This window comes from Anomalospiza imberbis, chromosome 8, assembly GCF_031753505.1.
Source record: "Anomalospiza imberbis isolate Cuckoo-Finch-1a 21T00152 chromosome 8, ASM3175350v1, whole genome shotgun sequence".
NCBI lineage: Eukaryota > Metazoa > Chordata > Aves > Passeriformes > Viduidae > Anomalospiza > Anomalospiza imberbis.
Window position 1 is genome coordinate 8,353,434 of NC_089688.1, and position 16,585 is coordinate 8,370,018.

The window sequence follows — 16,585 nt, forward strand, 5'->3', positions numbered from 1 at the left end:
AAGTAGTATTTTCAGGCTGCCATTATAACAAACAAATACAAGTACCATAGTTTGAGGAAATATGTAGTTCATTCAAGGTTGTCACCACACTGCCTTCCTGCAGGTCATACTACACTGTAGTTGTATCCCTTGGAAAATGACAATCTGTAATCATTTTTAAGTGAACATTGTTCTGTGTCTTGCCCAACTACAATAATCTATCCAACCCATCAACATTTCTTCAGAAATTTGGAAAGCACAGACCATAATAGGCCTACTCTGGTCTCTCCTAATCTCACCAGAATCCAGAAGTTTTGAGATATTTTGTGGGGTTTGTACATTTTCTCCTCTTGAATTTCAATGGAAGTTTTCTAATAATTTAATGTAGCACCTGATCATGTATATACATCAGCATTGCTGTCTTATACTACATTATACTATAAAACAAGTAGCAGTTTCGTCAAAATAAGCTACAAATGTGACTTTTTTTGTCTCTGCAAAAATTTCTAACTAAACCTGTAGGTTTTTAAATGGTTTGAATTATCTCATTTTGACAATGTACATTAGAAACTCCAAGCCCAAGTATTTAATCAAGACCCAAAATCGAAAAAAAAGGCAAAAAAAAGAACAATTTTCACAAGATACTGTTTAAATCATTTGCACCTCATGAACTTGTGACTGGGGAATACCTACAACATATGGATTTTAATTTCAAATCATTCTAAACAGTTGGAAAAATTTACCTCCTCACACTATCTGCTTAACACAAGTGTCTTTTTGTATGCCAGAGTTGTATCCTGCTTTGGGGCCACACAGCTACTGAAAGTTTACATTCTGGACTCACAAGCAGGACCCTAAGACTTCTCACTGTTGACCTTCCAATGTTTTTTTAAAAAGCCTCCAAAATAATAACCACAGTAACAGATTCTGGGTAGAGTATACAATGCCCAAAAGGTTTGTTGTACCATTTACAACCCAGGATGATGACCACAGTGCATCATTTGTATTTGATTTTTCTTTTTAGGTACTTTTAGGTATCAGTTTCCAAATTAAAGGATTCAGCCTGTTCTGACACCAGCTCCTTCACGTGACCTCCACTGCCAGATGGAGCTATATTACTTCCAAGTCAAACCTGAGGAGGTTGGCTTGTGGTTTAGAGAAGGGGAGAAGGAGGGAAGATGCCAGGGGGGTGTTTTGGCTTTTTTAATTGTACCCAGGGCTATTTTTTCTGCACCTGTAGGCAAGGCATTCTGCTGGTCTCAATTATGTTTTTTTGTTGCAGGTACAGTGGAGCATAGCAACAGTAATGGAAAAACATCACATGAGCTCTACAGATCACTGAAGGCTGCTCCCAATTTTCAAAGGGACTGTCTGTTCATACTTTATGATCCAGACATTCAGCACACAGTTATTTCACCACCCTGCCTCCTAGAGCAAAGACCCAAAGACCACCACATCCACACAGCTCAACAAGGATGCTGCAGTCGGAAATTAAAAGGTGGGGAGGAATGATTGTGTAGTGTTTGAGCCACTACATCTTCCCACTCCCATGACCAACAAAAGCAGAAGGTATAGGCTCAAACAATAAATAAGGCTTCAAAAATATCCACCTCTTTCTATACAAAATATCATGTTGTATAAGGACTTAGCTTACTACTTCAACATCCTCTCCCACAATACTTTCATTTAATTCTAGTTGGTTTATCCAGTCACTTGGTAACCTAATACTACTATTTATGTTGTATTATCTCATTGATTTTTTTTAATACCTACACCTGTAATTTGGTATTAATTTTTATATTGTGATTATAAATTCCTGATAGAAAGGGCAGAACTGACAGCTGCAATTCACAGACCAGTATTAAACCAGTAAATTAACCCGTGTAAACACTGAATTTCTGCCAACAGCTCTCAACCTCTCAAATTATTAAGTGTGAATTACAATAACAAATAGATGAGGCAGGAAGGAAATAATTTTAATAATTACTGAATTATACATATTAAGATAAGACTTAGAATCTTAATTAAACCCTGGCCTTTGCTCAAGCACTGTATAGGCAAGTAAGCAAAAGCATTAGTCACCACAGGCAAAATAAAATGGGTAAGTATTGATAACTGCAGGCAGTTCTTAAGCAGTCTTCTTCCCTGGACTACACATAAAGCTTTTAAAAAAATTAATAGGAATGTTCTATGTGAAAGATTGCAATAGTAAAAAAACTGCTAATACTTTGATGCAATAAAGAACAGCATTATATATTTTCAATGTTTCCATGCATCTTGTAATTATGCAGTAATGCTTGTTTATATGCAGAACCCTCCTTGGCAGGGCATACAACTGTAACAAGGAACAATTTTTCTTTCCTAGTTAGCTACCCCTAGTTCTTCCTCAGTACAAGCAACTGTGTGAGGAGTGGAATTTCATTTACAAAGAGGTTTCTATGCCGCAGTTGTTCTGCATGCAGTGCCACAGGTGCCCTTGGTGCTTTGCAGACAGAGCAGCGAGTCTATAGAATGCAGACACTGGGAAGTACCTGCTGCATTGTTCCTGAAGTCTGGAAACACACCTGCAAGTCTGGTTTCTATCATCTACAGCAAATGAAAACTGCACAATCTATTCATGCCCACAAAGCACCTCAAAAACAGCAATGTTTATCCCTAACTCTGGCACAAAACCTCGTACAAAAGTTACACATGGAAAAATGCACAGATGTCAGGTATCAAGGGGATCAGACACAAAATGCCTTCTTTACAGTGTTCTGCAGGGACTGCTGATAACCAGGGGAAGCCCTCACGGCTCCTGATTCCCCCAGCGAGGATAAGAACTGCTGCTGCATCTACCCAGGACTGAAGGAAGCACATGGCCACACCCATAGCAACTCAATGCTGTTGATCCAGTGAGGCTGGGCAAGAGTTTCCCCTAAGTTTAGTGCTTACCAATCCAGTAAGACAATCCTTTTGGCAGAAGATATTAATTTTACTCATTCATTCACTATTTCAAATAGACCTTTGAAAAACAGTCCTAGTTTACATTGCCAGTTATAAAGTTTCTTTTAAAATAATGTTCTGGATTTGGTCGCAAAACCCACAGACAAAATGACTTAAAAATAGGCATCTAACCAGATCAAATCCCACAGTCACCAGTAAACATCACAGAGAGCACAGCATTAGCCAACCTTCAAGTGTATTTGCAAACACATTTGAGGGTTTTCATTTTATTCATTAGTCACTGGCATCAAGCCACAGGTAAACTGCCTCTGGCAGCAAAACAAACCAGGTAGGTGGTAAGGGGTGGACACAGAAGGGAGAAGGAGGGAATAGGTGATGGAAACATGTACAGAAAACATTTGTCCCTTCTTTTAAAGGCTACTTCTTGTATAAAGCATCAGCTACCACACAGTTTCAACTTCCTGAGCTGAAGTGGACCAAGGAACTTTACTATTCCTTCCCTAATGGAGATCCGATCTACAGAACAGACCTACGTATCATAAATAAATAAAGCCACATCCCAAAATATACCATAGGCTGGCCCAGTAACTGAGTAGAAGTCTTGAAACATTAGCCCTTTACCAAATGTATGGTTGTTTAGATTTCTGCACAAAACAAGAGGAAGCCAAGACAGAATTTGATCTTTTTTCTACTTCCAAGTATATTTCTGCACAGACACTACCAGTAAAAAAAAATTAGTCTTTCTGTATGTACTGCATCCTGCATGCAGGAATTTTATTACACATCCCCACTGGCAGACTAAGTCCATCTGAACAGTAAATGAGGAAGTTTCACACTCTCACCTGCTGCCCATACAGTTCATTTTTTTCCTGCTCCTTACCACCACAGAAAAGAAGAAAAAGTTCTTGCATTTTTATTTGTAAACAGATCTGATCTTCAGCCTCTCACTTACAGTTCCTACATTACAGCATACATGATTCAAATAATATATGAGCATTAGATGCTGGTTTAGTAAGTTCTACCACCCAAGATGAGGTCCTGAACTACTTGGGGCTGGGCTGATTTTTGAGGACATTGTAGGGCTGCTAAAACTCAAGGGGATTGGCAGTAAAAGCAAGAATTCTTCTATTATTACAATTCCATTCCACCATCACTCAAGGTAACTTCACACCAACAGAGAGATTTTCATCGTCATGACTAGAACTAGACTTCACTTTGAAAAGTAATGGAGCATTTGTTTGTTTGTTTTTGGTAGCCCTACAGATGATGCATAGCTGGACAAGCATAAATCCCCTATTTCAAATTGGGCTTATCCCTTTGCTAGTCAGACAATAGTTTCAATTTTGCAATTCCACTGCCCAGGCACTATGTGAGCTGTAAATCCTCTCTCAGAGCTGAATTCTTTTCTTCATGTATTGTTATGAAATAAACATATTGATCTCTGAGACCTTTTGAAGCTGGGAACTAACTCCAGGAAAGGAAACTCAAAGCTATGCTGGTGTGCAATACATTATTCCCCCAATCTTTCAATCAAGTATGCAAGCAGAGAGGAGACTGCATGAGAGAAAGTTGGAGTATGCACACCTATAGCCATCTGAGATCCCTTTGTTCAAATGAAAAAAACTCTGACTGGGGAACCAACTCCACCACAGCAGAGCAATCAGCTGAACCTGGAGATAAACAAGAGTGTAGATTTGTATGTGTAGCTTTCTTGGGATGGAAATTCTTAGAGACCCTGATTTCAAATCATAAACCAAAAAGCAAGATGGAGAGATGCCTGTTGCTAAGTCCTCCCACTACTACCCACATCCTGCCCCTTACTTTTAATACATGACAGATGAAAACAGGCTATTTTACAGAACCACAGAAGCAATTAGGTTGGAAAAGACCTGAGACCATCAAGCCCAACCTATGACCAAACACCACCGTGTCAACTAGACTACAGCATTAAGTACCACATCCAGTCTTTCTTTAAACAGCTCCAGTGATGGTGACACCACAATCTCTGGGCAGCCCATTCCATGTTACTAAAAATTCTAGTTTCTCATTTTTATATTAAAAAAGAAAGTAAAATTCTATTTATTAGATCACTGTTAGCTACAGTTTCTCTACCACCTATAATATCACATAGAGCAGAGTATGTCTTTATAGGGGAAAATAAGCACAAAAAGCATATGGAAAGCTTAATGGAAATAAAAATTAAAGCAAAAATAAAGGTGAGGGATTGGAACTTTAAACTAAGAAACCACAGCTGCAAATATTTGAAATAGTCAGATACTTGTTCCATAACATAACATTTTGCAGTAAAAGCCTGAAAAATTGTAAATATGAATGCTGGTGTGTGTTCTATGCCTTAGACTCTTCGAGGAAGGTATTTACAATGAGCACTTATGTGTACATATGATAAGAGTTGGTTTACCTAAAATAAGCAAGATCCATCTTGCATTAGCAGGTTAGAGAGAGAAAGAATGCGTCTGCGTTCAACGTATCATAAAACCCCAGTTTTCATCTGGGATGATTTAGAGGAAGAAAGCATGTGATGTCAGCAGATCATCCAAATGTGGAACAGACTGCCTGCTAAATAAAATCTGTTGGGGCTGCTGAACAAATCTAAGTTAATTTGGCAGGTGGACTCCTAACCCAAGTTGCTCTTAATTCACAGACGCTTTTTGCCAGACAAGGGACTCTTGCTTACAAGGCATTCACAGGGTACTAGGATAGAATGCAAATTCAAATATGTTTCATTGTTCCTCAGGAAAATTCCCCAAAGGGTGCACTGCACTGGAAATATAACAGAGCATCATGCCATCTGGTAGTTGACAGTAGCATAGACACAAATAATTAGAGTTCAGAGTTGCAAAGAGAATCCTTCCCCTTTCTCCCACCAGATCTCCACAATTTCGTTCCTTCTAATTCAGCCAGACACCCAAAAACTTGTGAACAAGTGCAACAAGCAAGGTTACCCCTGACAACAAGCAGTCCAAAGCTTTTGGGGCATTTTTGCCCTAGAACTTCCAGATCAGCCATCCCATTAGGAGCATATAGCCTATCTTTCTTGAGCACAGAACTCACAACACTGCACTGAGTGAACTTCTTGTCTGCTCATTAGCGTAGACAGGTACAGGAAAGGTACAGGAAACCAAATTAACCATCAAAAGCAACCATGTACCTTGCTGAGCTCTCCCAGATGAGGATGGAGGCTCAGGTCTTGGTCAGTGTACTTGGAAGTGTTCAATATGTACAGACATGGCAAGAGTGTCTCCAGCAGGACTATAGCATTGCCTCCTTACTGCAAAGCAATTTTTTCACCTATATAGTTATATAGTGCCATGGAAGAGTTTCACATCAGTGTTTATATCTAAGCCTTTTCCTTCTTACTCCATTAAAGCAGAATTTGAAAAAAGTGGCCTCATGGCAACTTCAGTGTTCAGTTTAAGACCTTCAGCACACAGATATGTTGTTGATTAGCATCGTCCCAGGGGCTGCACACAAGCATATTTGAGCAGCCTGTTTGGTTCGCAGCTCCTTAATGACAATGCCTGTGTCTCTACTGTAGCAGTTATGCAATCATTCCTTTAGCCTGTGACCCGATGACAAGCTAAGATGATGTGAATGAATGTGACAGAGTCCATCTACTCTTTTCTTAATTCTTCTGAGATTACTGAGTACAGGCTGGCAGGGTTTCACAGTAGTAGAACGTAACAATTCAATCCCGGTTTTTCAGATTAAAAAACTTAGTGTGTGGTAGGGAAGACAGAGCAGAGTCATGGGTCAATAGAGCTGGGTTAGAAGCAGTTCTTATGAAAAGCCAAACAATTACACTGAATCTTACTTTCAACCAACATTTGAAATGCCCAGGAAAATAACTTTGGAATCATTACACTGAAAAATGTGTAAATCATGTTTCTAGTGTGCATGACTGTATGTTTAATTAAAACTGGATACAACGGTTATTGTGTGTTAAACAGCAATCTAAAAAGCACTGAAGTTGAAGAACATTACAATAAATAAGTACTGACTTCTGCATGCTAACTTGATTAACTGCAAGATTGTAACAGGCTGAAAATATGTCCATTTTCAGCCTCAGAGGCCTTTAATAAACTATCAATCCTCTTTTATTCATTTGCCAGACTTGAAGTAACTCCTATTCTTCATTCATTTGACTAGCAGTCTCCTTTACCAGTGAGGCTGATGATACCCTAAATCACATCAGTGCTCTTGCACTTGTTTTTTCCTACTTTGTAGAAATTTTTCACCACTCCCCATGAGCTTCATTACACCCATTCTAAATCCTGTCCAGTAAAGACAGCCCTGCACTTCAACAATCAAAGGCATGCAGGAAAAAGGGTATGAAAAGTCTTGCTTTTCAAATCTTAACTTCTACTGCAGAATGAGAACAAGTAAAAAAAATTCAGGTTTCTTCACAGCTATGAATCAAATTCATGTCCAGGGAAATTACCTGGGTAGAATGGGAAAAAAAAATCAAAAAGGCACTAACAATTGTGGGTTTTTTTGTTTTTTAATGAGGCAACAATAGAAAGGCCCATTGAATTGCAGCTTGAAGAGGAATTGTACCTCATTGTATGAGGCATTCAAACAGATCTTGAAACAGTTAAAAACAGTAATAACAACCCTGTTCTGAAGAGGAAGAGATTAACAATGACAAAGTATACTGGACATTTCATGCCCCAAAGAGTCAAAGAAGCAGAGACAAAGCTGAAGAAATTTCCCAAGTCCATGCCCAGCATTCTACCTGCTAAACTACCCAACCACTTCCCACTACCTCAACACTGTAACCCTGATAAAATGGTATTAATGGAAGGCCTCAACAGATTAAACTTTCAGAGTGCAACAACAAAGAACAAATACATATGAAACCAAATCCTATAGAGGACAAGCTCTTTCCCAGCTCTCTTGTTGCATGATATTCGGCATCACAGCGTGACATGAATGTCTTCCAAAAGTGAGGCAAGAAGCAAAGGCAGGCAAAAACGTACTTGGAAACAATGCCACATTTTTGCAGGTCATATCTTGAAAATAAATATCCTTTTAGACTACATATAACTCACAACAACCTTTTCACAGCACCTGACCTACCAGAATGCTGCTTTATTTGAGTACTACTGAAACCACCTGTGCTCAATGCAGTCATTCCATCACCACGTCCTTCCTCCAGGATAAACATGACAAAACCTACAAAGCATATCCTCATCTCATGAGGTGAGTAGCCATACAGTAATGTTTCTCAATTTTGGAGATATAGCCTTCCATCTTACCCAAAGAAGAGTAAGCCAAGTTTTCCAGGTACTTGCATGTTAGCAATTCAGCATTCCCTCACCTGAAATCACTTCTGCCCTGTACAAAAGTAAACAACACAATGTAAATTGTCAGATTTAGGAACAGGTCTACCAAGCCAGGGAAGCTTCACTAGAATCATTCAGAGCTTCACAGAACATCCATTTTCACAGAATCTCATCATATTAGTTGATCACAACCACTTTCTCTGAGTGACCAACTAGTTGGGGAGTTCCTTCAATGAATTTAAACTAAACTGTGAGCTACGTTGAGAGGACTGCTTAGAATTCCCATTAAGGACAATGTAGCTGCATCAAAACACATTTTACTATTTTGCTTCTCTTCCTTTCTTCTTTTTCAATCCCGCACCACTGGCACAGCACTGTTAAGTATTATTACAACTATGCTTTTCAGGACATGAGGACATGGATATGTCCTAAAGGGCCTATCATTGATTGCTCTGAATTATACTTCTTAACTGGAAAGGAAAAGATGGAACAGGAGTAAAGAGGTTAGCTAGTTACCAAAAAAAAAAAAAATTCTTAAAATATTTTAAAATCTGATTATTTCATGATGAAGATCACAGAAACATTCCTTTCCATGAGTCGTAAGGCCCTCCTGTAAAGTACTTTGCCTTTATTTGCCAGACACCATTTCTAATAATTAAACTTCCTGGACTTCTCATTCTACATTCTGCATTGTGACTTCATGCTGACATGGTTTTGACATAAATGTTCTGATAAATTACTTATTCTTTGCCAGCTAAGAGGCAAGTTTCTGACAGTGAAACTGCACATTGAGCAACATAAACACCACTCTGCAGCATGGAATTTGTTTTAAAAAAGAACAAGACATTTAAAAAAATATGAATGGTTTTCTTACATTTGTTTTAGTAAGTTATTTTTGTTTCTGGTGTAGCAGACATGGAAAAACCAGTTAACTGTGAGTGCAGAAGTCCAGAAGAACTGCTGTTAGAAAATATTCTCTGCACAGGTCCTCAAAGAAAGTACTTTCAGATGACAGAAAATGCAATAGAGTACAATAAGCTTAAAAGAAAAAAAAATACAAACATGTCTTAGTTTAGATAGAAGAGCACCACAGGAGAAACTCGCACTGATTTATCCTATTTTCATGGAGCTATGAAGATAAACAGTGAAAGAACAAGCAGAGTTCCATCACCTGTTCCATACAGCTAGGGAGAGTCAGAGCTTGCATTGACAAGCCACTGAGATGCAAATCATTTAACAGCAGAGAAGCTGAGAAGTACCAACAATGTACTCAGGGAGGTGACTCGTCTCCCTGGGGCTGGGTCGCTATTTGAAAGCCTTCCTTCTGAATACAGCTTGCAGGGAATGAAATTACTATTTTGTAGAAAGGTAGAGACCGTGGTTCTCTTCAAGCATAACCCCCAATCTTCCTGGTGGAAGAACTTTCATGCTAAGATCACTACAAGTTTTAGCTTTAAACAAACCCTCAAAAAGACTTCTGAAAGCAAAATGGTTTTCTATTCTTTTTGGTATTCTTCCTCACTAGAGAACTCTTCACACCTTTGTCAGGAACAACCAGACAAACCACAGCCATTCTTTTGGGTAGAAACAAAAGCACAGAAGATTAATTGGCCACCTTCAGACACTGAAAGAGATGAGCATTTGAAATAAACATAAGGGTAAGAAAATGAGAAGTAATTAACCTTTCTGGCTCATCTGTCTCCCTGTGCTTGCAACGTGGCATGCAGTTTTGTCACATCAATGAGAAAATATCTGATCCAGGTACTGATACTTTCACCAGCCCAGCACTCTTCAGCGTTCTCTATGAGATGAAAATAAAGCATATTCCCCCACCTGAACCATCACCAGCACGGAGGCAAGAATAGAGACTATTTCCAAAAGGCAAAAACCATTAAAAAAATGAAATCTTCATTAAAGGAAAAGTTTTTTTGTCACACTTAAGTAACTGGTACAGGTGTGTATCATTGAAAAGTGCTCTGTGATAGCCATTTCTTAACCAATACCCTCTATATGAGGTAACAGCATGTTTGGCAATGGGGAACTCAGCTTCTTATCCCACCAATACCTGATTTTTTAAACTCAAAATCAGTCATAACTGGCTGATTCACTGCAGGAGTAGGCTAGATCACCATAGGAGAGTTTTGGGTGGAAATGTGATAAAGACTTATTCAGGAACAGGCTTGCAATGAAAAATAAGTTTTCACTAAATCATAGAAAGAGGAGGAAAAACAAGACAAAACACAAAAACCAAGAAACTGTGCATTTTTCTAAGCATAATATGAAGATGCAGTCCTACTATATAATCCTCTGGTCTAACTTTGCATGTTGTTTTGCCATGACATCAACAGAAGACTCAGCTCAATAGAAACAACTTACATATGGCCAATGCTTGTTCTAACTAAAAATACAAGGAAGAAGGAAAAGCAACAAATTTCTCATGTCACATTGCTGTGCTGAGAGCAAAAATCTACTGCACAACCCCCCTGCTCCATACCAATAGCCAAAGAAGTTCTCAGCCTCAGTTACTGTTATCTTCAGTACATGGGCTGGGGAGGCACAACTACAGCTGGACAAGTGTTCTCTTGGACATTCAGCCAAAGAAACAAGACAGCAGAGTTGGTTGGGATAATTAGCAGTTATAGGTTAAGATCAAGAACTTCCTAGCACAGAACCAGTTTTCTTGAAAAAGAAAGTCGAAGAAACACCTGTGAACAGCCCTCCAGCCCCTAACAAGCAAGGACTAAAAATTTTCTAACAGAACTGAAACTCACTTGTCTAAATTATTTTAAACTCTACTCCTATTGTACTGAGAGGGAAGTAGAACCTCCTATGGGTGTTTTCAGAGTTCACAACAGAGAAAAATCCTTTTTTCTTTAGTATCCTTTTTATCTTGGATAACAATGACATTGTGAAGTGCATGCAGTGATGAAGACCATAGAATTTCACATACATCCACACTCCTTCCTCTTTTATTCCCACCCACTTCCCCCACCACACCCCAGAGTTACAATCTTTTTCAATCTGTCATACGAAAGCCTGTCAAATTAAAATTTTTTCTCCATCACCATATAATCTCCACTGATGAATGATCAGGAATCTCTACCAATTTACACAGATAAAGACTTCAGAAAAAATACAAGAGCTTTTCAAACTAACAAAGACTTGACTGATTTGAGTTGCACATAGTCTCTAGTCATCTCGAGCTTTAGTTTCCCTGTACAAAACGAGACAGTGATGCTCTCCTGGAGAGCACAGCCATTCATCTCACACGCCTTGTTCCCTTCCTGCATCACACACAAGGGGAAGATCAGTGCTGTGCCTGCAGTGCAAAGACTGCTAGTGACAGCAAGACTGCCAAGCTTTAAAGAGGACAAAGTCCACTAAAAAAAGGCACTTTTTTCTATAGGTCAGTCGTTTGAATTCTGTCCAAGTCAACACCACACAGAGGTTGTTATCGGATGCCTGATCTTGAGGTGCTAAATGATCTCAACTCTGACAGCTGAATCTCACCAGCTTCACTCTCTGGGGTCTACTCTGACATGTCTGGAAGGGGTGATTGTATTTAGCTGCTTTGAGCACAAGCCCATAGAAAAACACCCTCGTTAGACCTGTCACCTTTATACCTCTCCATGGGGAAGCTAAAGACCTCAGCAAGCAAGTGACCTCATCTCTCCTGCAGCAATTCCCCGAGGACTGAGGCAGCTAATGGACAAAACTTGGAGATTACAACCTGTATCTGGACTCACATGTTACAATTTTCCCTTTGGTTAATCAAGACCTTTTTACACAAGGCAATAAAAACTAACAAAGCAAAAAATTAACAAGGAAAAGGAAATAAGGCTAGTGGACCTCAAAATAGGAGTAGTGGACCTAAAAATTGTCAAGAACACATCAGTTTTTGTTGTTGCAAATGACAACAGGAGTTTTTATTAAGACAACAGAAGTGTGCAAAAGGCAAGAATCCCAAGTCTGATGGAGTTGAAACATTTAATCTTCTGTTAATATACTGCTAATATTTTTGAATATATGACATCCAGTAGAGGCTATATTCACCCTAACATTTCTAACAACCCTAATCCCTGAAAAGATTCACAGATTTTCACTAGGTTTGTTCACCACAATGTTTTATTCCAGCCCACCGCTCCAACCCCAAATTTTAAAAAACATAAATACTATTCTCAGCTCCAAGAAAAAAAAAAAAAAAAAAAAAACCCATACCACATTCAGTATTGTTCCATTTACAGGTTACATCTTTCACATCCTAAACCCCCATGCAATTAGAAATGGGAACTACCCAATAAGCAGCATTGCTTGCATCTGTCTTTGGAAGGTCCCCAGAGAGATGATTTACAGTCTGTAACATTTTTATAGATCATAAGGCTGGTTTACATCTTTTATGAGGTGTTTTAAAATTTATAAGTTTTCATTTTCCCCTCCCTTGGAGTCCAGTTATTAGTGGAAAGAGGCTTTATAGGTAGCAGGGAAGAAGGAAATGATCAGATTAAAGAACAAAAAGAAAATAATCCATAGAATATTTTAACTTCTCCATTCTATAAAAGAATGGGGAATAAACTAGTTTGGTAGGACAGTGCCTAATCATTTAAGATACATTTGGACACTTCTGAATCCATTTATAGCCTATGTTACAGAATATAACATCAACATTATGATTTATTCTAAGTATATATAGTACTAAAAGAACAACTTTAGAACAAGCATTTTATTTAAAAAAATAGGTTTTAATTGGTAAGCAAAAACTTAGGGGGAATTAGAAATGTCACAAAAAAGTCAAGCCTAGAGCATCATAAATTTTAATGCCATAAATTACTACTCACTTCTGCTATCATGCAGAAGAATATTTTAACTCAGCAATAAAAACTCCCCACACAAACCTAGAATACCTGTCTTCCAATATTTAGAATGGTTTCTAATTCTCCTCTTTTGTATTTAAAATAATTGAACTAAGTGGATAAGGTTATTTACAGGGAAGAGATGGCAAATACCAATGAAGAACATCAAATAAATAGACTTTATACTGCTTCATGAGCATAAAGTGCATCTACAGAGATTCAACTCTGATCAAACCAGCTCTAAGCTACACAGATAGATTAGGATCTATGACTTAATCATACAGTTTTCCTCAGAGGGCTTTGGAATTTTTTTAAATAAATATTTTACTATTAACAACATATATTCTCCAGATCATTTTAAGATATTTATCTTGAAGAATGAATCTTTGTAGTTCAAAATTATGCTTTTATCATATTAAGTTCCTCATTTTTTAAAATCTTATCTACCTTTTTCCACCAAGGTATTCACTTCTGTTTTGTACAGCATTCATCTATATCTTTTAAAAAAGACCAGCTGAACAAGTGTAAGGAAACTAAAAATACCTGAAATAGCACTTAGTGTAGTTATTATATTTTATTAAAAAACTGTAGTATTATATTTATCTTTCAAGAAAAAAGAACTTGGGAACCATTTTTCAGTAAGATGCAGAAAACTGTCAGAAGGTGTCTATTCAAATTAAATTGAATAGCTTAACCCACATCATACAACCCTAATCAAGCACAGTAGTTTTAAAGGATAAGTTTTCCCAAGAGGAGAAAATACTCAGCATTTGGAAAAAATCCTACACTACATATAAATGCCATTGCATTCTTAATTTCAAAGATAAGCCATTAACATTCACATACATGGAGTTTTGTGGCAAATGCAAGAGCAGAAAGCTGAACCATCTTTCTCATGCAAGCAAATGTGATGCTAGAAGAGCAGTCACTTCCTATAACACAAGATTTTGAAGAAAATGTTTCCAATTTAGAGTGATATATTTAAGCAAAAAAAAAAAGTAGAACAGAAGACAAATGTCTAATAAACACTGTTACGAAAAAGCCAAACAAAACAAAAACAAACAAAAAATTTAAAAACAAATTTTAAAAACCTCATATAACAAAGAAAGCATACAAAAGTCCTGACATACCTAGATAAGCAACAAGTATGTTGAAAAGAATAATTAGCAAAGCACAAATATTACGAGGTAGTCAAACACAGCTTTCTACTCACACAGAAATTAGGTAGTAAAGAGCAGATATAGAACAGATGACAGTGACAATTTCATTTAGAAATTCAAGAGTCATTTTCCAAGCAAGTCTGTGTCTCAGTTTCATTAATCCATAGGTCAACCAATGTAGCCTGGCAAAGGTAGCTCAAGCCAATCTCCACACCATTTGGCTCACAAAAAAGAGCTACCTCTTCAATTTGTCTTACCAGCAGATCCAAGGGAGAAGAGGGGGAATAAGAGAGTACTTTTGAGTTGAGTTTGGGGCAAAATTCAGAATTTCAGTTCTGGCTGCAAAAGCCCCATAGTACTTGCTCATTTCCCCATCCTCCTTTATCACCCTTCTTTCTACCTGTGTCTTCTCAGAAAGCTTCACAAGGATTCTTAGACAAAGAGACAAACATTGAGCTCAGAGACATGTGGCTACTGTTGATTTTACACAAGGTCATGACTTGCATCCCTGCTCAGTAGCTGGACAAATACCATATGGACTATTCTGGGAGGCACTGTGCATGAGGATTTCAATGTACCAAAACATGTCTCATTCAGTTTAAAGAAGTGAAGTAGGTTTTAAGCACATAAACCTGTAAAATCATTACCAAAAGGCCTAATTTCTATTGTTTACATTCCTCAACCAAAGATGACAATCACATTTCAGAGGTTATTCACTGCCATATCAGAAGACATTAATACAATTGTAATAATCACATAGTTAAATATCAGCATGTTCTGTTTGAAGCATGATACACATTTTTCAGAACTTTAGCCTAAGTGCATATGCTTTGCAAAGCCAGGGTCTTCCACAGCAACTGCTGAGGGACCACATAAACATAAATCTGGTGGTACCCAAAAACCCTTCAGACCAGATCAACCAGCAAACTTTAGTACTGGGTTGGCTCCCTTGCACAATTCTTGTCAGAGATCTGTCATAGCTGAAAACCTGTAAAGCACATAAAGCACCACCTCCAAATACAGTTTCAAGCACTTTGAACACATCACTTCACAGCATGGAACAGCTGGGTGTTTTACATTCAACTCTGTTCAACACATGAGTGCTTTATCAAACAATCCAGCATCCAAGATTCCAGCCCTCCAAAGCACTTGTAATCTGCCTCCTGTATTGTTCCAGGAAACAGTAAAGAGCTCAATATCTCTCCCACTGCTTTATGAGGTTAGCCTTTCTCTCCCTTGAATAATAATACATCACTACTACTGACATGCGTAGTCTTCGAGTTGCTTCCAAAAAAGTTAAAAACCTCCTTCTCCTCAAACCCAGTCCACTACAAAATAAGCAGTAAATCATCTTTATTATAAATGTAGACTATTTTCCCAGCTACATTTCCCTTCCAAAGAACCAATTTTTTTTGCTCATGGCTTACCTAATACCACAGAATTGCACAACTCCACGCCCCTCTGGGCAGCTGTTCCAGTGCTCTGCCACCCTTGACTTAAAGAAGTTCCTTCCTCATGTCATTCAACATCAAATGCCACAAAAGGATTCTCGCCCTCCATCTAGTTCCATGCAAGCTGACACACATCTTAAATAGAGAAGAGCTGTAAAAAGTTGGTACCAGCACCACTAAACTTTGAAGTAACCTAGATAAAACTTTTGAAGTGAGGCTTTTATTTCTTCAAGTATTGTTCAGTTGTTCTGAAAATAATTTAGCAAGATGATCAAACAAAACCCTTAATTAACTCAAGTTGTTCTCTCTATATGAATCAGATGTTGTGATCCACCTACAACTTTAACAAAACACTTTCTAAAATTTATTTTTCTGAAAGCAAGAGTAGATCTTCACTGCTCTGGTGGTTTCAATAGGCAAGGTGAGGGGGAATAAATGAGGATGGAGTATAACAGGTAGTTCTGTAAGCAGGAAAACTAGAGTAATTTCCAATGGATTTGTGTCCTAACAGAAGCCAACTATGGAATCTAAAGCATAAACTATTTCAGGATATACAAAGGATTCCATGGCCAAGAAGCAAAAAAAGACTGTTCACCAGCTGTTGGAATTCTGTTGTGGTAAAAACAGGGAAGCACCTGCTACAAGCACAGAGCCTCCTTGACAGCAGGGAATCCTAATAGGATCTCCCCAAAACAGCCCTCTCTTCTTCCATTTAGCTCTCCTGTCAAGTTCAGCTGAAATTAAACCAGACTACAGAAGAAATACACATGTAAGCACAAACAAATTTTCCTTGGAAAACAAGATGGAATTTTAAAAGTAATATGAAAAGTTTTTGTTAGCTAGAATTAGCACAAATCACAGTATGTGTTTCTGTTTTATAATTATGCCATGCTGTA

General features: G+C 38.0%; 1 protein-coding gene and 1 long non-coding RNA gene across 20 annotated transcripts in view; one reads left to right on the forward strand and one right to left on the reverse strand.

Moving 5' to 3' along the window:
- Nucleotides 1-16,585, reverse strand: part of GRID1 (glutamate ionotropic receptor delta type subunit 1) — a 533,233-nt gene that overhangs the window by 356,813 nt on the left and 159,835 nt on the right. The window lies entirely within an intron of this gene.
- Nucleotides 9,463-15,165, forward strand: LOC137478555 (uncharacterized). The gene is made up of 4 exons (XR_011001647.1): nucleotides 9,463-9,596; nucleotides 9,754-9,886; nucleotides 11,635-11,976; nucleotides 14,653-15,165. It is a non-coding gene; the product is annotated as an uncharacterized lncRNA (long non-coding RNA).